The sequence below is a fragment of the Podarcis vaucheri genome (assembly GCF_965113315.1).
Source record: "Podarcis vaucheri genome assembly, chromosome: 5".
In the NCBI taxonomy this organism is placed as follows: domain Eukaryota; kingdom Metazoa; phylum Chordata; class Lepidosauria; order Squamata; family Lacertidae; genus Podarcis; species Podarcis vaucheri.
In genome coordinates this window covers 73552198-73578054 of record NC_138763.1, presented here as the reverse complement: position 1 = coordinate 73578054, position 25857 = coordinate 73552198, and the positions used below count along the sequence as shown (strand labels likewise).

The 25857-nt window shown below is 42.2% G+C and overlaps 2 long non-coding RNA genes across 26 annotated transcripts in view; one reads left to right on the top strand and one right to left on the bottom strand.

Moving 5' to 3' along the window:
* Positions 1 to 287: 287 nt before the first annotated feature.
* On the bottom strand, positions 288 to 24015 carry LOC309532188. Of its 25 annotated transcripts, XR_014219613.1 has the most exons (5): positions 23299 to 23449; positions 21092 to 21145; positions 10042 to 10125; positions 7194 to 7294; positions 288 to 1391 (listed from the first exon to the last, which is right to left on the bottom strand). It is a non-coding gene; the product is annotated as an uncharacterized lncRNA (long non-coding RNA). The 25 variants fall into 25 exon arrangements; XR_014219612.1 differs by lacking the exons at positions 10042 to 10125; positions 23299 to 23449 and adding an exon at positions 23871 to 24013; XR_014219614.1 differs by lacking the exon at positions 10042 to 10125.
* LOC309532195 overlaps positions 22609 to 25857 on the top strand; it is a 47892-nt gene continuing 44643 nt past the window's right edge. The window contains exons 1-2 of the long non-coding RNA XR_014219638.1: positions 22609 to 22858; positions 23445 to 23543. This is a non-coding gene — a long non-coding RNA (uncharacterized lncRNA). The remainder of the gene's footprint in view (positions 22859 to 23444; positions 23544 to 25857) is intronic.

Here is a 25857-nt window from a genome sequence, read left to right as displayed (position 1 = left end):
TAGGACTTGCCGATCAAAAGGTCAGTGGTTCGATCCTCACAACGGGGTGAGCTCCTGTTGCTCAGTCCCTGCTCCTGCCAACCTAGCAGTTTGAAAGCAAGTCAAAGTGCAAGTAGATAAATAGGTACCGCTCTGGTGGGAAGGTAAATGGTGTTTCCGTGTGCTGCTCTGGTTCGCCAGCTCACTCGGCCAGTAAAGCGAGATGAGCACCGCAACCCCAGAGTCGGTCACGACTGGTCAGGGGTCCCTTTACCTGTATGTATGTATGTATGTATGTATGTATGTATGTATGTCATCATTTCAAGGGGCTACCATATACTTGGAGATTATGGTTTGGATCTTAATGTAACTTAAGGAAGCTCACAGAAAAGAAGCTTCAGGCCTCCTCCTCCCCCTGCACCCAAAGCCTGAGATTTATTCCCTTTGTTTCCAATGTGTGTGTGGGGGGGCATGTGCTAGTCATAAGGCTGGCTTTGGTAGCATGTTGGGGGCCTGGGAGAACAATGAGTATGAAGGATCCATTCCTTCCCAGGATCTGCCACTGGTATGCTCCTTTTTGCCTTTACTAACATTGGAGCACTGAGATCAGTAAGGTAAGGGCTGCAGAGGCTTCCACAGCAACAGGGAGGGAGTTCACAAAGTTGGGTCTCAGTCTCTGAATCATCCCAGGGATGATAGGATTGCAGCCTTAAGGAAGACCACAGAAAGAAAGTTCCATAATCCATTCTCTCCTCGGCAATCCTCAGACACCCCACATTATTCAAGAGGGCCCCCATCCCAGCCATTCAGGCTTGGGGTGTGTGTGCATGGATAGATGTCAGGGGTGAGGAAAGGAGGAAGTGGGAAACTTTGCTTCCATGACCTTTCTTATCCTATGTGATATATCCCTGAGCCTTTGACACTCAACACTCATTATTTGGGAGAGAGTTCCCTTTCAGAAATTAAAATCTGATCTCTGTTTCCTCCCCCTCTCCAATCTTTTTTCTTAAGTTTTACATTGCAAATTAAAATTCCAACATTAAACATCAACATCATCATTTAGTATTCCCTGAATCCTTCAACTTCCCTCTGTCCTTCCATGGTTACAGTTGTCAATCTTTTTTCAGTTGCTTCTCTTATTTTCTCTTATTTTTTTCCTTATTACAAGCATTACTCAAATCCTGCCAAAGTTTTTAGCTGTTTACATTATAAATTCTTCCCATTCCTTCTTGAAGTTCTCCTCTTCCTGGTTTCTGATTTTCCTAGTCAGTTTCGCCATTTCGGCATAGTCCATCATCTTCATCAACCATTCATCGGGACTTTGTCTTCTTTTCATCTCTGGGCCAGTAGCATCTGCGCTACTGTCACTGCATACATAAATAATTATTTCTGCTCCTTTGGTATCTTTGCACCTAAAATTCCAAATAAAAAAGCCTCTGGTTTTTTTTTACAAATGTTATTTTAAACATTCCCCCCAACTCATTGTAAATCATTTCCCAGAATGCTTTTGTTATCTTGCACATCCACCACGTGGTAGAATGTGCACCTGATCTTTGTTTCCTAACGCTAGAAGTGTATGACTTGACCTAAATATTTTGATTCTCTCATAAAGCCTACTAGTCATAGAGCTAATGCTGTACACAGATGTACACTACTGAGGTCTCTCCTTTTCTATGAATGCCACAGAAATTGACAGAAAATTGAACACTGCATTCAGAATTCGATGTTATACTTCAAAAAGGAATTACAAAATTTGCAAGTTTCAAACTGGGGAAAACTGGTTCCCCCCACCCCAGCCATAGTTGCTTTCCTAGCCTCAAAAGGGTGTATTATACAATATAAGCATTAACTCTTGCAGACTCAGAAGCAGCTAGTTTAATCTAGGGAGCATTAAAGACAGCACATGACCCAAAGCCCAACAGGTGTCAAGAGTTAGCCTCTAACAGTTGTTTGATGATCTAATGTCAAACTCATTGGTTGCATTATCCCACATCCTGAGAGCAAACAGGTGACCACATCTCCCAAACCACAACTGGTTAGCAATTTCAAAGAGAGAAGTCATGAAACTGACTGACTAACAGGATACAGTACTTGGCCTACCCTGTACAGACAATCCCCGGTAGATTGATGCCATGACACTCTTGCAGGGAATGTACAGAAGAGTGGAATGTTGCTCCTTGAGCACTGAGCAGTGAAGACTTCCATCTCTCGCACGTGGCTGCATTTAATCAAACATCTTTCACCAGCACCACATTTATGAGGTTTAAACAAAAGCACCGGGGCTCCTTGGTTGATTATTGGTCCTGCATAGCTAAGATGGTTAGGCGCCAGAAACATATGGGAGGCAACTCCCAAGAGATGCAGAATCTCAGCACATGGTGTTTACCTTCATTTCCAGGCACTTAATATACACTGGTGTGCCTTTGAATTGCTTGTCATCAGGTTGTCTTTGGCATTTGGATTCCCCTGCCCTCTTTTTAGTCCCTGGATGGGAAGCTATGTAAAACAAGGCGTTCTTCCCCCTAATTAAAACCTGTGATGCAATTCTGAGTGGTAAGTGAGTTTTAAATTATTTATAAAACAAGGCAGATCTTAAAAGGGACATTGTTAGGAAACTGTATGCTAATATATGTTACTTCTGGAAATATCCGTTGCTGGATGGAAACAAGAAAGATCAAGGACTTCAGCTAATGCTTGTCATCTGCCGTCTAAAGGTCTGTAAAGCTGCTGGGATTCCACTGGTACCAACGGCGCCTAAGGACTCTACTAATATTTTTGTTAACCAGGAGTAATGGTGGCAAAGTCACCTTTTATTAGGTTTTTGGATTAGGGAAAGTGGAGCTATGGCTCACTTCTGAACATGGCACTGCTTTTGGTCTTTTGGGTTTGGCTTTTGCTGCTCAACTCCCCATGGGACTCTTGAGTCCGCTAAGATCCTGATTGGGTAGCCTGGCTATTCTTTTGTGATGGTTAATACTTTAGTTCCTGAATCCAGGTCACAGCCTCACCCTATTCATACACAAATGTGCCCTGAAGTCAGGATTTGTAAGCAAAAGGAAGGCTTTCGCCATTTGCCTCCCGTACTGCAGAGGAGTATTTGAAGTCACTGAAAGAGTCAAAATGGCCTCAGAATTGCTTTCCTGTACTATTTCAAACACATGGTTTATATATTTAGATGTGTTTCGCCTGCTCTTTGAGCTCTTCTGGTGTTTATCTCCAGAGCTCCCTAGATGCTAGAACCTCTGTTCCTTTTTTGCAGTCCAAGTACAATATAAGGGGTGGCCTTCCGGGCCATTCAAAGACCACTTTGAGAAAGCATTTGTAGAAATGACTGCTGCAGGAGGTGTTATACTCTCATTCATATGCCCCAGGCAACCAAATTAAAGTCAGTCATAAGACTTACTTGTCTGCAAAGAACCATAGCTGATAGATGCCTGCTAAAAACTTTTATTGTGCTTACTGATTTTTAAATTCTGTTGATTTTGTCAGTATTTTTTAAAAAATCATTTCACTATATACACATTGCTTTTAAGCTTTGTTGATTGTATCACTGTGTGTGTCAGAGCATGGATAGCTTAGTTGGTTAGAGTGTGGTGCTGATAATGCCCAGACTGCAGGTTCAATCCTTGTATGGGACAGCTGCATATTCCTGCCTTGCAGAGGGTTGGACTAGATGGTCCCCGGGGTCCCTTCTAACTCTACAATTCAATGATTCCATATTTATTTCTGGCTTCAAGTAAGATTAGAAAGAGAGAGAGTGACACAGTATTGCAATAAGTTGCACAGGAGATCCAGAGGTCTAATGCAGGAATAGGCAAACTTGGCCCTCCAGATATTTTGGGACTACAACTCCCATCATCCTTAGCTAACAGGACCAGTGGTCAGGGGTGATGGGAACTGTAGCCCCAAAACATCTGGAGGGCCAAGTTTGCCTATGCCTGGTCTAACAGAAGTTAAGCTAGGTTTGAGCTAGCAGATGATATTTATGAAGGCTGACGCCCTTTCTTCAAATCACTGATCCCTTGTTTTATGTAATTGCCGTATGCTGTAGGTTATGATTTGCAGTGTGACAAAATATAATTGTGAAATTGTTATGGCCTTTGGCCAATAAACCTTTGATTGATTGGGGTCTGTATTTTTCAAGAAAAGATTTTGCATGGTGTTATGTTAGAGACGTTTCATAGCAGTCTATAAAAGTTCTTAAATAAATAACATTTAAAATGTGCTTTATAAGAAAGCAAAAGAGAGAAGTTAGCATCTCTGGTAGAAGAAACATTTGGTATGTTTACTCTAGAATGGAGTTAATACTGCCAACATTTCAGGTGGCAGAAGGTTATTACCAATAAAAGAAGACGGAATATTGCAAGACAGTTCCAGCAGCATAGCCTGGGTGTCCTGTCTAGGATGGGGGCAGATTTTCTGTACCTCAGAACGCATCCCTAAATGCAACAATCTTACTCCAAACCATAAAGTTCAGAGCTGATAGCCATTAAGATCTGAGACAGCATTGCTGCTACCCTGGGCGCCATTACTCAGTAATGCTAGTGCAGCAAGACAAAGAAAGTGTTGTGTGGCTTGTTGTTATTATTTTGTATACATGGTTCAACTGAAGCTTGTTGAACATGAGGAGGGCCTGACGGCGAATTCCAGTCCACATGTCACATAGTTCTCGTAAGGATACTCCGCATGTGCGCTGAAGACAAGAGAAAAATAAGCAGCCAGATCAGATGCAATGTGCAAGCTGGCTTGGCCATTGTAGAGAGCCAGTGTGGTGTAGTGGTTAAGAGCGGTAGTCTCGTAATCTGGGGAACCGGGTTCGCATCTCCGCTCCTCCGCATGCAGCTGCTGGGTGACCTTGGGCCAGTCACACTTCTCTGAAGTCTCTCAGCCCCACTCACCTCACAGAGTGTTTGTTGTGGGGGAGGAAGGGAAAGGAGAATGTTAGCCACTTTGAGACTTATTAGGGTAGTGATAAAGCGGGATATCAAATCCAAATCCAAACTCTTGGTCACTATTTCACAAAAGCACTGGGAGGTGCCCTCCTGTTTTCTTTTGCAGAGCATACGCGATAGGATCTGCCCACCAATCTTCAGAAAGAGGGCTCCACTTAAGATCACTCACTCCATGCTTTTTTACTTGGTGTTTCCACTGGGACTACTATAAGAAGGCAATTCTTAGTGAGAAGAAAGCCGGCTTTTGCTTCACCCTATGCTTCTCATGCCTGGGGGGAAGATCTCAGCAGTGGCTGCTGTATGCTTTTCAATCCCAAGCCAAAACTTATGACCCCCAGCTTTGCTTTGTCTGATTTCCGTCTTGTCACTTCTCCTGCTTTATTACTTCTGCTGTGTTTTTATTCATTTCTCTTATTTTACAAGCAGGTCCCTGAAATGCTTTCTCTGGCTATGTCCTTCCTGCAGTCCTGAAGAATGAGTTACCAAAATCCCAACTGGACTTCCTGCCAAATTGCTCCAAGTAGCAAAAAGCTGCTCCTTCCCCCACTATTTCTTCTTCTTCATGTGCCTTGTAGGCATCTCTGCTTTTCCTCCTTTTCCACAGATGTTTTGCATTACAGCATAGTCGCATACAGGAAAGCAGAGGACTGTGGAATATTTTGCTAGATTAAGTAATGCAGGTCAGACCTGAATTTGTGTAGGAGACAGATAAACTTATAAAAGACTTGCTTGTTGAAGTCTTGATTTTGTGGGCTTCAAAGCAGCTGCGGGCTGATTTTTTAAAAAAATGGAGGATGAAGGCTGACATTTGGATGAGCAGCAAAGCTAAGACTTTGCTGCCCTTATTCTCCTTCACCCACACTAATTCAGAAGGGCTCCAGGCCTCTTCATGCATTGAGGGTTGCCAACCATTCAGAAAAAAGACTCAGCCTAAAGTTTTCTTTTTAATCTCCGGGTCCAGGGATACAGACAGATAGAGAGAAAGAGAGGCAAAAATGTTCCTCTTTAATCAGGCCTTTGGCTGACTGACTTTTAAATATGTTGGAGGAGTTTGGATTTGATATCCTGCTTTATCACTACCCTAAGGAGTCTCAAAGTGGCTAACATTCTCCTTTCCCCTCCTCCCCCTCAACAAACACTCTGTGAGGTGAGTGGGGCTGAGAGACTTCAGAGAAGTGTGACTAGCCCAAGGTCACCCAGCAGCTGCATGTGGAGGAGCGGAGAGGCGAACCCGGTTCACCAGATTATGAGTCTACCGCTCTTAACCACTACACCACACTGGCTTATTGGTTTGTTGTGAGCTGCCCTGAAATCTGCAGATGAAGGGCAGTATACAAATTTGTTCCTTAGCCACAGTCATAGTTCATAGCTCAAAGGACTGTAACAGGATAAGGAGGTCAGCATTTCAAACTCTTGCAAGGATACATGCTACCAATTGTCTGCTTCTGTTACTACAGGTAGTGTTCTGCTGAGGTGCTAACGATGCGCGGGAAGTGGGAAGCCTTGAGGAAAGGGTTAATGATCCCTTGCCACAGCACCACTACTGCAATCACATTTGCAACTCTCCAAAGCAGCAATTTACAATGAAGGAAACGCCAGCAGATCAGTCATGGATGTCTACTGATGCCATGTGCAGTTGGCGTCTCGGTATGCAGAAGCTGGCCTTACCAGGGTTGTTTGTGATAGACAGCAGGGAGAGTGCAGTTTCCCCTTCAGGGCTGGTCTAGACTGGCAAAAGTCCAAGGCAGTGTGATGCAAGTCACTTCTGTCAATATACAACATTCCTGTATATGCTTTGTGTTATTCCGAGACAGTAGTTCAGCATTTTCACTCAGCGTTTTACGTTTACGTAGGGGACCAGAAGTGTGTCCCTGGGCTCAGAAAGGTGGCTGAAGTAAAGGCCACTTAAGAACCTGTGCATTCCCTGCTTTACAACATGCAATTCACAAAAAAAAAACAATGTCCATGATGTCCTGCCCCAGCATGCCACTGGGAGGAGGCATACCAAAATATATCCAGAAGGCTGCCGTGTCCATTAAAGTGTTAAAAATGAGGATATATAGCAGGCAAAAATCTCCGTTTCAGACTTTTCATGAACATATATAATCTAAATAAGAAGCAATCCTCCCTTCAAAGGTTTCAGGATATTTATTTTTAGGAATTCCAGAGCGTTCATAAATTGAGCTCTTTGTCTGAGCCCCTCAGAGGAATACATTACCTTATTGAGAAATAATGTCTGGGGGTTCATTTCACAGGGCTTACCTCTGGACTCCATGATGGAGAAACAGCAGATTTCAATTCCCATGCCCCTTCTCTGGTGCAACTTGTACTGTAGCTGTAAAGCAACCTCCAATCACAGAAACCTGGAAAGAGGTGAAGGAAAGAATGAGCATTTAAGCCAAGAAAAGGAAATGGAAAAAATTTATGTAGATAAGATCTCCCACCTTTTTGTAAAACATAATGGCATGAACTTACAAGTTCAAAAAAATAATATCTAGCATGGGATGGCGCCCCACAATAACCCTTCATCCCAACTCTTATCTGTAGGATAATCTGCACTTAGGTCTATTTGTCTATGCTCCTCATAGGTTTTGAGCTTAGCGGGTGTGCCTTGGCTGTTGGATATATCCTCACTGGGTTCACTTTCATTATGTCAACCCTCACACTTCCATATTTATTTATTTATAGCAGGAGTAGCCAACTGCTACCCTCCAGAGGTTGTTGGACTCCCATCATTCCTAAGCACTGGCCATGCTGGATGAAGCTGATGGGAGATGGAGTCTAATAACCTCAGGAGGGCACCACATTGGCTACCACTGATTTCATCGCTTTTGTAAATTACTTTTTAATATTCATTAACAAAGTGTTTTATAATACAACAATTAATGGGGGTGGGGGGAAACCAATCTGTTGAAATACATAAAACAGCCCAACAGCAGCAGGATTATCTTCAAATCTTTAAGACAGCAATTTTTATCAGCACTACAGGTTGTTAGTCAACGGTGGGAAGACAGGGATCCATCTTTCCTGCGATGTGTGAAGAGGGCAGTAGAGCAACCAGGAACAGGTTTTGGTGCTCGTTATCCTATGCGAATTCCCAAGTGTTGACAAGAGGCGTAATGATTTTCTAAATCTGACCAAGGTCTATAGAAATGTGCTCGTTATGGGATCAACCTCTGGAAGATCACTCTAGAAAGTATGTAGCAGATCGCCTCAGAAACCATCAGGCAATACAGAGAAGAGACCCTTTTATATTACCAAGCAGGTCTCCTAGCCATCCCTTCCACTCAGAGCTGGCCCACCCATGAGGCAACTGTCTCAGGTAGCAGGGTCCTCAGGGGCAGGTGATGTCATTCTCTCTCCCCCCTCCCCCTTTCCTTATGTAGATCTTCTCTTACCCTTCTTCCCTAGTAGTAGATAGGTAGCCGTGTTGGTCTGTCATAGTCAAAATAAAAAAGATTCCTTCCAGTAGCACCTTAAAGACCAACTAAGTTAGTTCTTGGTATGAGCTTTCGTGTGCATGCACACTTCTTCAGATACACATCTGAAGTATCTGAAGAAGTGTGCATGCACACGAAAGCTCATACCAAGAACTAACTTAGTTGGTCTTTAAGGTGCTACTGGAAGGAATCCTTCTTCCCTAGTATGGAGGGACCCCATTTTGGGGTCCGCCTCAGGTGCCAAAATATCTTGGGCCAGCCCTGCTTCCAATACAATATGGTTCTAATCTGCAACATCTGCTACTACTCTTGTCTAGTATGATTAGACTGAAGACAGGGTGCCAGTTCCTTTAATAATTGTGCATAACAAGGATTTGTTTGGTTGCTTGCAAGTGGAGCTTGTTATGTGAGGATGAGAAGCCACACTCAGTGAAATTATCTCTCTAAACTAGGTCCTATAACAAATTACCTGGGAGTAAGTCCCAGTGAACGGAGAGGGACTTACTTCTGAGTCAATATGTATTGGATTGCACTGCCTGCTTATGTATTAAAATACACATTAAAATATCCTCTAAATTCATATTTTGAAGGGGAATTATCATCACATAAATGGAAAAGAATTATGAGTAAAAAAATGTGAAAACAACACAGATCGGAAATTGAGAGATTCATAATGATAGTTCACAGCTCTACACATTAATCCTGCTCACTCTGAATAAAAATTGCCACAAAATGTCACTAAAAATTAAACGCTGGGGCAAATGTGGAGGTTCCTCTTCAAACTAAATGTCTAAGGAATTTACAGGAAAGCAAAAAGTTTTCAGGAATGACTAATGACATTTCTCATGGGGTATCATAACATTTGCCACAGCATTTCACCTAAAGTGAAAATTTGACATAAATTTTGCAGTTCCTGCTCAGGAGAAACATCCAATGGTTTATTTATCTTTTGCAAAACAAAAGAAGTTTAGATAAAACTGCAGAAATTTCTCAGGGGGCGTTACATGCACATCCCTATTCTGACATTTTGTATACTGATGATGCAATTAATTAAAGGAGGCACAGGGCCTAAGTGTTGAAAGTCTGCCAAAACCCTTTGTTTACAAATTAAACAGGTTCTGTATATAGACCTCCAGAGGAGAATAGCTATTGTACTAACCTTTTGTGTAGCCAAATCCAAGGGGGGAAATGGCCTCTTCTTGTTCCATCTCTCTAGGCTGCTTATATAGTTGACAAAGTGGCAAATGGTTTAGACACAGAGTTCTCTCACCTGAACCCCTCCTGTGGTGCTCTCTGTTTTAACAGCATTTCAGGCAATGGCTGAAAAGGTGTCAGTTAGCTTAGCTTCTATATGAAAATCTATATTGGCCATTCACCTCTGGATCGGCAGATCCAACTCATTGTAAAGGTCTTGAGTACTACAACTGTGCTGACACCAGGATCATTCACATTAATAATATTTCCAAATGGGCCCCAAATCTGGCAACACCTAGCCATTATTAAAAGTCTCTGGACTGAGCAACTACAAGGTGTGAACTTGTGAATTCCAGCTTGATTGTAGGAAAGGGGGCAAGGTCAACAACAGGCTTGTGAAGAGGAAGGTGGGTGAGTTCCAAGACTGCAGAAACCTCTAGTCTGCCATGTTTATGATATATATGCAGTATAATTACCTCAGAACCAGGATTCAGACACTCTCCTGTTATATCATAAGGAACCTTAAAGTTGTCCCACCACCTCCAAGTTCTAATATTCTCCTGAAAATTAGCAATATTGAGGTCAGAGCCAGACTGCAAAAAAGAACCCTAAAAAACAGGAGTAGATGCATGGTGACTGGACAGAAGAAATTGCAGAGTAGAGTCTAAAGAGTATCTATGCCCTATTTCACATCAGAATTCATGTCTCACAGCTGCATGAGTAATAGCTTGGGAAGACTATTCATATTAATCTGTATTTTACCCCATGCACCTCTCTCAAAATTTACCCATTACCACCTGCAGACAAGGTTAAATATTAAATATATTTTCCTTCACCTCTAAGGACACATAAAACCATAATTGTTGTCTTGCTGAATCTCACTAGGATCCACTTAACTCAGCATTCTGTTTTCATTCCAACACTGCCAAACTATATGCTTTCATACACACACAGTCGGGACATGGAGGTGATGACCACTGAGTGGTGAGATGTTGTTTTCAATGAGTTATTGTCCAGAACCCAATATATTTTTCTTGGGTAGACAAAGAAAGTTTAGACTCAATTAGTGTGTGTATGGTTTTTATTTTTTATTTTAATCCCAGATGCATTACTCTTTTACTGCATTACATCTACTCTTACGCCCGGTTTGTAGATATCTATTTGCAGCTCTTTACAGTCTGCTTGAGATTTCTGCAAAGTAAATAACACGGCTATTGGTTCACTCACTTCCTTCCTTCCATTAAGAAAACTGTCTAGTTATCCCCACCTTCTGTTTCCTGATTTCTATCAGTTACTCATCCTTAAGAGGACTTCTTATCTGGATTACTACTATTTATACATAAACAGCTGATATTTACCTATTGGCAAGAAGAAGAGTTTGGACTTGATATCCCACTTTATCACTACCCTAAGGAGTCTCAAAGCGGCTAACAATCTCCTTTCCCTTCCTCCCCCACAACAAACACTCCATGAGGTGAGTGGAGCTGAGAGACTTCAGAGAAGTGTGACTAGCCCAAGGTCACCCAGCAGTTGCATGTGGAGGAGTGGAGACGCAAACCCGGTTCGCCAGATTACGAGTCCACTGCTCTTAACCACTACACCACGCTGGCAAAAGGAACATGAAATCATTAGTAAGGCGGCTTTGCTGTTCTGAAGGCTAGTACAGTATAATATTATTAAACTGGTTTTAACATGGCTATTGCCATCTAGCACACTTTCCCCATTTGACATGACCGATTAGGGGGCAAAACATGCAGTATAGGTTTTATAGCATTAAAGAATATTGAATTAAGTAATACTATCTGAAAGAGAATTTGCTTATTTCCATGCATTGAGACATGACCTTGCACACCTAAACATATATTTCTGCTTATAACAAAAGAATGCTACCTGTGGTCAATCAAATCATAATGTGGCACAAGCAGATAGCGGATTGTTAAGCTATGGCACTCACTCCCACAATTTCGTGGAGAATTGGGCTATCAATGACTACTAGCCATGATGGTGGGGCTCTCCCTCCACAGTTGGAGGAGGTAATGTTTCTGAATATTAGTTGCTGGAAGCCGCAGTAGCTATTGTGCTTGGGTCCTGTTTGTGGGTTTCCTACAGGCATCTGGTTGGTCACTGTGAGAAGAAGGTTGCTAGATAATATGGGTTATTGGCCTGATCCAGCACATTCTTCTTATGTTCTTATGGTATGGGTTTCAGTTTCCTCAATGCCAGAGGTAGCCGAGGTAAAAAGAGCAAGTCTAATAGGATATATACACCAATCTCAAGAACAATGAACTTTTTCATTTCCTGCAGGAGAAAGAATTTCCAACCAATTAGACCTGTAGGAAACAATTTTCCACCCTCCTAATACAATTATGAAACTGAGCAATGATGTTCTCCTTCGCTGAAATCCCATCCTCATTTGTGGCTATTCCACTTGTAAGAAAGGGGATCAAGGAGACCTGGATTTATGCTTGATAATGCAAACAAATGAATTGCCCCAACTACTTCTCATATGAATCTGAACCACAGTTTTATATGAGGATATATAATCTATAATATAACTAGCAACTTGAAATACAGAGGTATGGATTAACTGAGAAAGCCTTGCAAAACCTTTTATAGCTTTCAGTTCTGAAGGACTCCCCCCACCCCATACCAAAGTTTCAATGCTTTTTGAATTTCAAACAAATCCTGATCAGGAAACTCAGCCAAAATGTCTGGGTTTTGCCTGGTTTCAGGTTGAAGCTGCACTGAGCGAAGGCTTGAAGCTGCTCATGATTTCAACCCTCCAAACAATAAACTGAAATATAAATTATAAATTGGCTCAGCTTCATTTGAAACTCAGCCCAGCCTTCCATGAAATTCAGCCCAGCTTTGCCAGAAGGCATAATTTGAAAGTGAGTTGGTCTGGGTGTCAGAGATGGGGTGGAAGACACTTGGAAACTTCCTAAGTTGCAACATGGGGAGCATTTGTTTGAAAATTCTGGAAAAAAGAATAAAGCAGCCTTCACCAAGATTGGTGCCCTCAATATTTTTGGACTACAGTTCCCATCATCCCCAGCCAGCATGGTCAATGGTCAGAAATGATGGAAGTTGTAGTTCCACATTTGGAATGCTACAGGCTCCCCTTCCATGATCTAGAGTTTAGATTTTTGTTAAATACACACACTTAGCAATGCTAGACATGCTCAGATTGTGAAGCCAATCCTCAAGATTAAAAAGCTAAATGATCTTCTCCTGGGATGCACAGAGGAGTGCCGGTTTTCCATTATTGATTCTGGGACTGGTAATCCCATTCGTATCCTCAGTTTAAAAAAAACAAAAAAACCAGCCCTGTGGCAACTGCAGCTGCCTCCTCCTTCCTGTTGGTCAAAGTAAATTTCAGAACCTTGGGGCTGTTGTTCATAAGATTTAGGAGGCTAGGGCTTTGCTTACCTGAATCTTGCTCACAAGTATTCTAGCAGGGTATCAGAACATCCGGGACATCCCTGTGACTATCACTGGGAGTAAAAAATTAATATTTAAAAGCTTACACACATACAGCTGCTAGTTGCAGTGATTACTGTCATAAGCTTTTTGGCTGTTTGGGGATAGAGTGATTTAAGAATAGCTTAGTTTATGAGCAACTTGGATTAAGAACGCTGCAAACCTGGAAGTAGGTGTTTTGGTTTATGAACTTTGCCTTGGAAGCAGAACATGTTCCGGTTTCTGTTGAGTGTGTTCAGTTTGTAAATTGAGTCCCCCACTTCTATGGGAAAGCACACCTTGGTTTAAAAACGCTTTGGTTTAAGAACGGACTTCTGGAACGGATTACGTTCGTAAACCAAGGTACCACTGTATTACTTGACCTGTTTGTGTGCTTTATGTTTAATATTCTAGATGCATTTTATATGACTTGTTAATGATTGATCAACAATAATGATTAATTAGTAGATTGTTAATTTAGCATTGCAAATAGTTTTATGATTTTAATCATGTAGCATGGTTATTATAGTATTTCTTTGGCCTGTTATTCTGCTGTAAACCACTCTGAGTACAAATTTGTAGAAAATGTGTTATATAAATAAAATAATGGTGAATATAATAATCCATCCTCAAATCTTTCAGTAACTTGTCAGCTGAACAAATAACCAACACTCAGTGTCTTGCTTTACATTCCAAGCTGGAATGCAAATCAATTTGCATTCCTGTTTTTTGAAAGTAACAAAGAACTTTGGTGACATGTAAACTGAAGGGTGTGTGGGTGTGTACATGTGCAGTGTTGTCCATCACAGAGTGTGATGGGAAATTGGAGATGGCTTTTAAATATGCATATAGTACTCATTAATACAGTATGTATGTTCACTGAATATGTTTGGAGAAAGGGAGAACTGTGTCTCATGCATGTACAGAGTTGTGCTTGAATGTGTCTTTGGAATCTGTCCATTGATTAGTAGCACACTTTGCTAGGAATTACCTAGCGAAAGTCCCCTCTGGCAGGCAAAGAAAGGCAAAGTAATGGAGTTTTAAGCAAGAGGCAAGTCTGAGGCAAGAGAAAGTGCAGACGTCCCTAGGAAATAAAGACCATTCAGCACATGTACAAATCCCCATCTTCAGCTTTGAAAGCTAAGCATCTCTGTTGTTGCACGGCTGAGTAACTAGGCTTTGAAATATGTTATAAACTGAAAGCAACTGACTGACATTTTCAAGATGTCAGAAAATTAGGAAAGCTGGACAGAAGCACTAGGCCAAGAAAGAGAGGGGGGAAAGAAAGAAAGAAAGAAAGACGTACATTTTGTGCCAAGAAACCCTGAGCTGCCAGAATGACTACTTGCGCCAAGAGGCTCCAAAAGCTTTGGGCTTTTTGTACTACTTGACCCAAGTACACTGTTCTTCTTCTGGGTCTGGGCTTCAGGTTCAGTGCAGGAGGTCAAAGGGATTTGGGATGAAACCAAAGAGGATATTTGTGTGCATTTAATGCCTAGCTCTGGGATTATTATGTTGAAAAGCAATCCATTTCCCTTCCCTTCCCCAGTTCTTTCGGAATATATCGCATTCAGATTTAGATTCCTCCATATTCTTACCTAGACGAGGATAACTCTTTCTGTTGCAGATATTATTATGAGTTTGTGTTTGGCTTGATATAGATACACTTTCATGCTTAATCCAGACTCTCCAAGTGTCCCTATTTTCCAGGGACAGTCTTAGATTTACAGAAGCAAACCTGGTTTCTGATTTGATCCCAGAATGTCTCCTTAGGATGTTTCTATTTTCATCGGAGAAATGTTAGAGGGTATGGAGTTATCCAATCCCCGAGCCATCTGAAAGCAGCGCTGTATGTTTTTTAATGTTTAATGTTTTCTAATGTTTTTATATATGTTGGAAGCAGCCCAAAGTGGCTGGGGCAACCCAGTCAGATGGGTGGGGTATAAATAGTAAAATTATCACCATCACCATTATGGAATAAAAAGGTAAATGGACCCCTGACTATTAGGTCCGGTCGTGACTGACTCTGGGGTTGCGGCGCTCATCTCGCTTTATTGGCCGAGGGAGCCGGCGTACAGCTTCCGGGTCATGTGGCCAGCATGACTAAGCCGCTTCTGGCAAACCACAGCAGCGCACGGAAATGCCATTTACCTTCCTGCCAGAGCGGTACCTATTTATCTACTTGTACTTTGATGTGTTTTCAAAATGCTAGGTTGGCAGGAGCAGGGACCAAGCAACGGGAGCTCACCCCGTCGTGGGGGATTTGAACCGCCGACCATTTGATCAGCAAGTCCTAGGTTCTGTGGTTTAACCCACAGCGCCACCCACATCCCTCATTATAGAATAGGATGCCCCTATTTTCCTTGGAGAAATTTTGGACAAGCATACTCCTAAATCTCAGGAATATATTTTGACAGTTAGGAAGCCTTGCGATTTTTGCCATCTATCCTGGGGAAATCACAGATCACCACCATAAATGGTGTTGTTCCCTAGCCAAAGGCAATAGCTAAATATCAGGCCTTTGGGACGCTTTGCTTGTCAGCATGCACAGACTTCCCATAGCAGCCATCACACTAATGAAGCTCCTTGGAGTTCCAGCAGGGCTATTTCACAGCCTGGTTTCTGCAGCAATATAGGTTTTTATTGCCTCTGGGACAGAGCTTCTGCAAGTCAATGAAACATTCTGCTGCAGTGGTAAAAGGTGTAAATTGAACTAACTTCATGGGGTCCCCAAGAAGCAGTGACAGATGAAGGAGGCTTTCTCCCCTGCAACCATTCTCTTCACTTTAGCTGGGGGGGAAAGAAGAAGGTTGAGGTGTTACAGTAAGAAAAGCAATATTTTATGAAAGTTGCAAGCGGTATGCCTGAAACAGTCCCCCATAGAGTACTCTATGGACTGGTGTTTTCTGTTTATTGTACCTCACCGCACCTAGACCTGGTTTCCTGCTGGCTTTCTTCCTTCCCATGTCCTCACTTTATTTTACTTCAGTCACTACAACCATTTCCAGTATTTGTCCAAGTTTCCACTTAGTTCCTTCGCATCCGACCTCATACACTTCTGTTTGCCTTTCTCTTCTATGGTCTGGGCTTGGGCCCCAGACAACAGCAAAGAGTCTCTGAGTTCATACAGAGGTGAGAGTGTAGGGTGTGCAGAGATGCTTTAAATGGGTTTTTAACATTGCACGTTATTGCATTTTAACATTCAGGTTTGCTTCAATTGTTATAACCCACCCTGGGGCTTTAAGGGGAAGGGCGGGTAAGAAACTGGAACCAATAATTGTTTGTCTTCTGTATCTCAAACATTTGTATTGTTATATGTAATAAAATAACATATGGTAATTAAAATTTAGGGAGGAATGTTACTACCTTCACTCCCAATAACAACAACAATAATTCTTTTAAAGGATTGTCGATTAAACAACCCTAATTTGCATTTTGCATTTATGTGTATGTTTAATTTTAATTCAGTTGTATTGTCTTTATTTCTTCCTTTATTCTTGTATGCTATTGAAGGGAATATCCTTTCTTAAGAAGAAGTAATAACTGAAAATCAGCAGCAGTGGCATGCTTCCTCTGCTCCTCTCTCTACCCTTCCCTGCCACCCAGCTGCCCAGGCTTGAAGCCAGATTGAAATGGGGCTAGATTATCTGTTTCATCCAATAATCTATGGAGCTGTATATGCATTCAACACACTGTTTCTGTCCCTGTTTGGTTCTTTTCTCAAACTTTCCTTCTTCTCTCACTCAGTTCCCTCCCTTCTGTCTAAGTCATGTCAAACACCAGCCTGACTTAGACTCTTGAGCACATTTACCAAGATCTCTTGTATCCCTCTTGTAAATCTGTCTCTCTGGCTACTACATTTGCATTCCCCTTTGCTCCTTCAGGCTTTCACACCAGTTCATGTTCCCAGTGCCTCCTGTGTGACATCCATGAACTTGTGCCAGTTTTTGTTGGCTGATACTCAGTTTTAGGATGCAGTGCAAATAGCAGGAGTTTATAGTCTTTTCTCCCAAATATTTGGGAGAAGGAGCCAACTGCAGGCCATTTAGAAAGCTCGGTTTCTTGAACTGTTCTCTTCTAGTTTTTTGTTGGGGCAAGGTCAATAGCACAGAAATATTAACTCAGTAGGAAACATAGCTAGGGATATCTGTTCATATATTGCTCCACTGGTATAATGAATACTTAGTTTCCTGAGGTTAAAGACGTACATCCTGGCATGCACTGCAGATACCACTTTGTTCAGTACTTGAAACATATGTGCAGAACAAGAGCAAAGCCTATTCCAGATCTGAGGCAAAGTGCCCTCAGTAGGTCACTCCCCACCCCACAGCTGAATTATCAGGTGGTAAGTTGCAGCAAGAGGCCAGCTGCAGCACCGGAGCACTGGGCTTACAGTGGTGCCCCGCAAGACGAATGCCTCGCAAGACGAAAAACTCGCTAGGCGAAAGAGTTTTCCATTTTTTGAGTCGTTCCGCAAGACGAATTTCCCTATGGGCTTGCTTCGCAAGACGAAACGTCTTGCGAGTTCTTGCGAGTTTGTTTCCTTTTTCTTAAAGCTGCTAAGCCGTTAATAGTCGCTAAGCCGCTAATAGCCGTGCTTCGCAAGATGAAAAAACCGCAAGACGAAGAGACTCGCGGAACGGATTAATTTCGTCTTGCGAGGCACCACTGTATGTGGCTAAACCTGTTGGCACAGCCATTAAATCCCCCACAATGCAACGCTGTAATTATGCTCCTGTCAGCACCAGGAAGGAAAAGTATGCCCAAACTAGGCTAGTGTTAGCAGTGGGATTGGAGCTTGTGGGGACCTCAGCATATGCCCAAGAATGGTGCTTGCTGGTGCTGGCCATGAGCACATGAAACGTGCATTAAGACCTTGGGTGAAGAGGAAGGATAAGGTTATTTGAGGCTGCCCATTAAGAGAATCTGCATCACTCAGGGTACACAGGAAGCAAAAAAGGCTAATGCTATTCTAGGCTGCATCAATGTAAGTATAGTATCCCGATCGGGGGAGGTAATAGTAGGGCTCTGTTCTGCCTTGGTCAGACCACACCTAGAGTACTGGGTGCCACAATTTAAGGAGAGTTATGACAAGTTGGAACGTGTGTACAGGAGGGTGGCTAAGATGACCAGGGGTCTGGAAACCAAGCCTTATGAGGAATGGTTGAGGGCGTTGGGTATGTTTAGCCTGGAGAAGAGGAGACCATCTTCAAATATCTGATGGGCTGTCCCCTGCCTCGCTGCATATAGCCTCTCCTGCTTCTAGTTAACAGTTTCCAAGTTGGTGTTGTTCTTGAAAGTTCTTACATGAGATCTACCAAATTCTGGAAATAACTAGAATCTGCTTGTGAATTTATGGGTTTACTCTGAATTGGACTTGGGACACAAATGAAATAAATAATGTTAGAAAAGGGCAGGTGACTGCTGGGAAAATGAAAGAACAAAGCTCTGTCCCTGTATGCATGTATGTACATATTCATGGATTTATTTCATGGATTTATATCCAGCACTTCAGTAAGTTCCCAGGGAATCCTGCAAAGAATCAAAAATACTTATCATGATATAACCCTTGCTCTAAGAAACCTCAGCTTATGTATAGCCAAAAATGTGGCATCTGGAATTAAGAACCTCTTCTTTCATTCAGATTACAAATTGAAAACAATTCAGACTCAAACTGAGGATTACGGTGGTTTTGGCTCTGTAGCTACTAAAGGGGCCATGAATTTCCTAACTTTTATAGGATGTACGGGAGATAGGTTTGAACTTTTTATGCTTGCCTCTTTTAAAATTCTATAATCATACGGCTGTTCAATTCTCCTGGGTAAACTGAGACCCAAGTAGAATTTAGTTGGTTGTAAAATATATATTTTGTGTTCTCCATCATATATATCCCTGGTGAATTTATTCATTCTCTAGCAGTCTTTTTTATAGCAAACTACAGATGTGTATTACTTAAACAGATTGTCCCATCTTCTGAGCAGAGTCTTATTGAGTAGATGGATGCTTTGATAAAATGAAGATTTCTTGTATTTTCAGAAACTAGTTATCTTATTCTCACCTCTTATTCAAAAATAGCACTGAAAAAATGATAGAATCTTTAAAGTCTTTCAACTACAAGTTTTTCATCCACTTGGTTTTTACTTGCCTCATTTGGTAACATATAAATAGCCTTGGAGATAGTAATATAAAGCTCCAAATCTTTTGGATTATTTAATATTTGTGTCTTAATAATTTAATTATATGAAATAAAATAACTTAATCCAGAGCCACATGCATGCTTCTTTACATCCTTGGAGCTTCTGCATGAGTGGAGCTCTGTTCATTTAAATCAGGGGTTTGGCCATGGCCAATCTTCACCCAATAAAGGGTCCAATTTCGCCTGCTAGGCCATTTTCCCTAAAGCATCATCCATCAATCAGATGGAATCACTGGGTGATAGATGAAAACTGGTCCATTGCTAGGTTACTTCACAGAAGCAACAAGAATAAAGCTGTTCCTCTGTTAAGCAACCATTTTGGTCTGACTTCTTCTTTGAAATAACCTGACAAGGGGCCAGTTTTCATCTATGTTTGGACACTAGGTGCCATTTTGATTCAGGATGTCAGACTGAAATGTTCTAAACTGATTTAGACAACTCTGAAGATACTGTCACCCAGCTTGGCATGATGGCTCCTGAGGTGGAGGAGTGGGTTAATCCCTTGTGCACTCTATTTTACCAGAGTGAATTTAATAGCCAAGATTTATGGTTTGGCTATCATTAAGCATCATGCAATTATCGCCATCGGCGAGCTGCCAACAGAAGATGTTCAGTCTGCCATGTTCCTCCTCTGTAAGTCCACCATCAGACACCATTTTGAATCAGGGTGGTGGGCCAAATTATTCCAAACTGCACCACTTAAGATATCATTGCTCAAATTGGCATGGCAGTTCCCAAGTAGTATATTTTGGTCTATGCTGGGACACTATCAGACTTCATTTTGACTCAAGGTGGTGAAGTGAACCACCTGCAATGATTTGAACACTTTTGAAGATGATATCGTTCCCCAATGTGGCATGATGGTTCCTGAGATCATAGAGTAAGTTTGAGCCTACGTTTGAATACCATCAGATGCCATTTTGAATCAATATGGCAGGCTGAACCCTTCATAACAGCACTGATTTTAACCATCATTTGGCAAGAATATAATAAGACTATGCACCAGATCTGGCCAAAATCCCAGTTCCAAACCAAATTTGGTCAATTCAAGCCGATCTCAGCTTTGACCACGTTGGGTCAAGAGAGCCCTGTACTACCCCAGGTTGGGTTGCCCCAAATTAACCAGGACCATTTTGCATAACAAAAAATGGATTCTTTTTCAGCCATAAATATATATATATATATAATCTGCTAAAATGTTCCCTTATCCATTTAAATTTACCTCACTTGCCCTCAGTGATAAAATCAAATAGCCAGACATGACTGGCTGCATAGTGTTGTGATGTCATGCTGTGATTCCTGACAGTTATTCTCATGTGACTAATTCAAAATCGAGAAAGAAAATGAAACCATAGTATTTCTGTTTCAAAACTTTAAAAATTAATAAATTTATCAGGTGATATTTACACTCTACTGGAACAGCTATTCTTGCCTTTAAAATTGATACTGGCAAATATTCAGTGCAGCTCCAGTTATAACATTTTTGGAAATCAAATATAAACACACTATACTTCCCTCTTAATTCTTCAACATGCTTTTGTGCTTTTTGCAGTCCATCAGGTTTTCTCTTCAATCCAGTAACCCCTGAAACAGATCCACTTTTCATATTGTGGCTGGGATGTATATTTTAAATACAGCAAAGCAGTTTTCCGGGGCATATCCTCCAGACCCCTGTTTGTCAGCATTGTTCTTCTCATCAACCTTATCTATCTTCCACATGTACATACTAAAGTGGAATCTCTTTACAAGAAAGCTGTCAGTATATGTTGTGTCCTTGTTGTGCCCTTTTCATATAACCTTCTTCCCCCAGAGGAGTACATATTTTTTAAAAGTTCACCATTTTAGGTAATTCACAAATGCTGAGGACTCACAGTTTTTACACGTACTGTACAAGCCTTGATTGTAGCCTTGTCCAAAGGAAGGAACTGCAACAATAAAAACATCTGTGTAAGGCTTCACCTCTTCAAAATCTCAGAGATCTACTCCTTCAACAGGTTGTCAACACAATAATTCTCTGTAAAGGATTTGTGTCATATGCCAGGAAAATTGAGAGCAGAAGTGACAATGACACATGGCCCCTCAACTTTAGCTTTTATGAAAAAAGGGTTTCTTTAAGTCAAGGTTAAGGGACAGGGGATTCAAAACCCAGACCCTGCTTCCATCACTGCAATGGTCATAGATCTTCTAGATTCCCCTGTTCCTTAATAGGGGGACCACTACTAACAGAAATGGAACATCTTTCTGCGACTCCCTCCACCTTTCTTCACCACCTGCTTGCTTCCCCCCCCCCCATCTACCTTCTAAAAAGAAAGCCAATGGCTCTTGAGGGAGGTTAGGTGATTCTGCGTGACCAGGCCAGCAGGTCACAGCTCTTTCTGAAGAGATGAGAGCCTGGGAGGGGAGGGTGCTGCTGGTATTTGCAGGGTGCAAGATTGGCCCTACCAATAGGCAAAGTGAGGCAGCTGCCTCAGACAAAAGATTTTCATTGACACAAAAAGCCCACAAACTGTTATCTATTTATTATGGTATTTTTTTACAGAATTGCGATACAGAGCAAAATGGAAAAGACACTTGCAACAGCCTCCTCTAAGTTGGTGCCATGGGAGAGGTAGATGCAGGCCTCACCTCAGTTCTCTCACACAACCTGCTATATTAAGGGGATTCCCTGAGGGCATTTTGCCCCGCGCCCCAAGCCTTCAAAAACCTGCCCAGATTTCCCTGCAGTGAACAATGAGGTGAGAAGTTATGTGATAATTGTGTACTGGTAGTATGAGGAACAGATGACTGGTGAAATGCCATCAGTTTCTCCTGCAGTAGCCAAGAACCGCATTGGAAATTTAAAACAACTATAGCAGACGGAAGAGTAGTATATTCCGTATGTGGTGGCAATTCCATCCTTGCGTAGTGTAGCATCATGATGCTCCACTTCTGATTACAGTATCTTTGGCCAGGGGCAACATAGTTTATTTGTGGTTCTGAAACATATTTTGGAGAGGTTGCTTTTTTAAAAACAACAACAACAAAACATTCCTACATTTATTACATTTAATTCAAAGCCCATATGTGAACATTTCTGGCCAAATCACTGTTTCTATGCCAGCAAGTGTAACAGGAGATTCTGCACTGATGGCCTAGCAAGGTTAGAAAGTAAGGTTCTCCGTATTTACACCAGGGAGCTTCACACTGCAACAGGTATGTACCCTCCAGAGTCAAGTTGTTTGCTCTGAAGCAGCTTTCTGTTGCTGCTGCTCTTGTTCCTGCTGTTCCTGCAGTTTCCTCTCTTTCTCCCACGGGCCTTTCTTTTTTTAGTGGCTCCTTCCTGCTTGGCAGGGGGTTGGACTCGATGGCCCTTGTGGTCTCTTCCAACTCTATGATTCTATGATTCTCTTTGGCTGCTGCACTGTGTTCAATTGGTGCTGTTGTTCTAGACTGTTCTTTTACAATAAGGCAGCCCCTCAGTTAAGCAGCCATTTTGGCCCACCTCAATTGAACGCAGTGCCACCTGTGGTTGAAACAGCAGTACAACAGCTACCTCTAGGTTACACCCCATCAGGTCTGAAGCTGCTTATTAACTTAAATCTTTTTATCCTGATGGATTCACAACGAAATGGAAAGTCCAAATGTGAAGGAATCGTGAGGTAGCAAACCTTTTATCGTACAAGACCACTGTAGCACAAAAACAAGCGTCTCCCTTCTAACTTCTATCAGGCACTGTTTCTTTTATCCTTCACTTTGTCTTGCACTCTTGTGGGTTTTAAAATCTCATTTTCCATTACATGTGATTTTGACAGCAGGCTTTGTGTAGATATCTTGCTGAGGTCACTTATGGAGCCAATTACATGGAAATTGCTCCCAGTTTGGATGTTTGTTTGGTATTCAGTTGATGTTTTGTCTGTTAATTCCGGAGAGGTTTCCTTCTTAGGCGTGTTAAAGGCATCTGGAGGTGAAGAAAGTCAAGGTGATATTTTTTTCTCCCTCCACCATAGAAATGTGAAATAAACTGAAGTGCTAGGTCAACAAAATCCAAATATACCAGAAGACAGAGACAGGAAACTGTAACGAAACAATAAAAACTCACTCTTCGATTTTGAAACATCAAAGGCCTTGTAATGAGGAAATGTATGACAGGGAACAGGAGTTTATAAATAGAAGAATTGTGGGAAATGTCACATTAAAAATGGGCTTGACATTCTTACGAGATGTATGTTTTGCTTAAAATCCTAGGTGTGCAGAAGTCTGTGCCCCAAAATGACTTCAGCAAGGCCCAGAATTCACTCATCCCAAGAGACTCCATCTGACAAGGTTTGCTCTGCATGGCAGAGGGTGAGTCACAGACTACGGTTCTTTTGTGCCATAGTCCTGCCTGTGCAGGGGGTATTCCTTAGGTATTGTATACATTTAAGATGGCTGGCTACCAGCGACTTTTCTCATTTGGAGCAACAAGTAGCTGTAGGAGCAGAAATGTTTGAGGTGATGCCTATGGCCAGTTAGTGCCAGGGACAAGGCAGATCATTAAACTTAAGCTGCTTTCTCCTCCTCCTCCTCCTCCTCCTCCTTTGTATATGTCTCAAGGAGATGTACAAAATATAATAAAAGAAAAAACAGTACAGAAAATGAATGATTTTTTAAATTAAAAATATATATACAAACCAGACACTCGGGGCAGAGACCTATGTGTTCAGTGGGAACAAAAACTTATTCAATTGTTTCCAGGAAGTGCAGGCAGTGGGTGCCTGTTGTATCTCAATTTTTTTCAGCCAGCCACAGCTTGCTGCAAAAGAGGGAACTCCACAGAAATTCAAAATGGCGTACCTGTATCTGTGTGGTGTTTTGGCGCTTAAGCTGACCTCACAAGCAATTAGACTTCCTAATAAAGCATAATATTTTCGGCAAGAAAACAGCCTTCCACTGAGTCAGACCTTCTGATCTATCTAGCTCAGTATTGTCTACACTGACTGGCAGTCACTTTCCGGGATTTTATACTGGAGGGAGATGCCAGGGATTGAAGGCAGATGCTATACTGCTGAGCTATGGCTCTTCTTAGAACTTGTTTTAATTTCTCTCCCCCCCCCACCCTTTTAAGGCATGTTGCCTTGAAATACATCCTTATTAATATAAGGGACACCAGCAAGTAATGATCGAATCCTTAAATCACTGATTGTGCCAAATGAAGTTGCTGAAGTTTGTAATTCCTCAATTCAGTATGGAAATTTGTTCAGCTTGTCATGCTCAGCAGTGTTACAAATTGACTTCCATTTGGAATCATTTTCTGGCTCAGAATGCTGATGCAGTTCTGCACATGCACACAGTTCTGTTTGCAGCGACAGCCTAAACAGTATGGGAGCTCTGACCTAACGTAAAAGTTAGGTTTCCTGAAATTTTGCAGCCCTGAGCTGGATTGGAGGACCATATTACTAATTGCTGTAAACAAGGAGATGAGGTCATTTTAAGTATTTTTGCGTGTTGTGTACTTAAATGTCTTGTTTAGTTTGACCTTTACTTTTCTGACAACACCTGTATACTTTCATGTTCTGCATGAAGTCGTTTCTGGCACTCGATACTTTGTGAAACCTAAGCAAGGTAGGAGGAACCTTGCTAGAGTGTGATTTTTCATTTTTAGCACTTTCCATTGCTTCATTGTGCATGTTTCTCATGCTTAATATTCTCAGTCTTTCCTCAACTAAATTCTTAGTTGTTTCCTGCCTTTTCTTGCTAGGTTTCCCTGATTTGGACTAATTTACAAATGCATGCGTATCTTTTGAAATCTCACCACTTACCAGCGGCGTAGCATGAGTTGTCAGCACCCGGGGCAACGCAAGTAATTTGCACCCCCTAACCCGGGGCAAGGCAAGTAATTTGCGCCCCCCCTACCCCCTAACCTGCGAGTTGCCGCTGGCGCTGCCGCCCAAACGACGCCGCTTGCCCGGAGGAGGAGGGGGGCAGAGAGGCGAGGAAAATGCAACGGCCCAGCAGCTGCAGCAGCACCGGCGGAGGCGGGGCTGTGAGGAGGGGCTGCCTGGCGCGTCCTCCGCGGCGAGCGCTGAGAGCCGCTGCCTGCCGGACGCCTTCAGCCCGGACGCGCGCACAGCTCATCGGTTCCGCAAGACATGCGGCTCCGCTACAGCCTGCGCCCGAGGCTCTTCGGCGACTCCGGAGGCAGCGAGCGCGCCCCCCCAGATGTTGCGCCCGGTGCGGCTGGCACCCCTGGCACCCCCCACGCTACGCCACTGCCACTTACAACTCAGTCTTATGGATGTCTACAGCTTATTCCTATGCACATTTGCTCAGAATTTGTAAGCCCATTGAGATGCGTGGGGTTTACTTCAGGGAAAGTGTCTAGAGGACTACAGCCTCCATGACTCTTCCTTTGATGATTTCAGCTGAATGTAGAAGCTACCTCCATTAGAAAGCTCTATGTTTAAGGTAGTCTTCACTGCTAAGATAGCTTTGCCTGTAGTGTGTAATATGTGGTGGCACTCACTGAATGATGAATATGAATGTGTGAACTTGCTCTTAGCTAAAAGGAGATCTTAGAATCAATGATCTGTGGGCAAAGTTGCTGCCATAAAGAAAAGCAAATGTAATGTAAGTATAGTCTAAAATTATAAAAAGTAGTCAAAGTATTATAGTTTCCTTA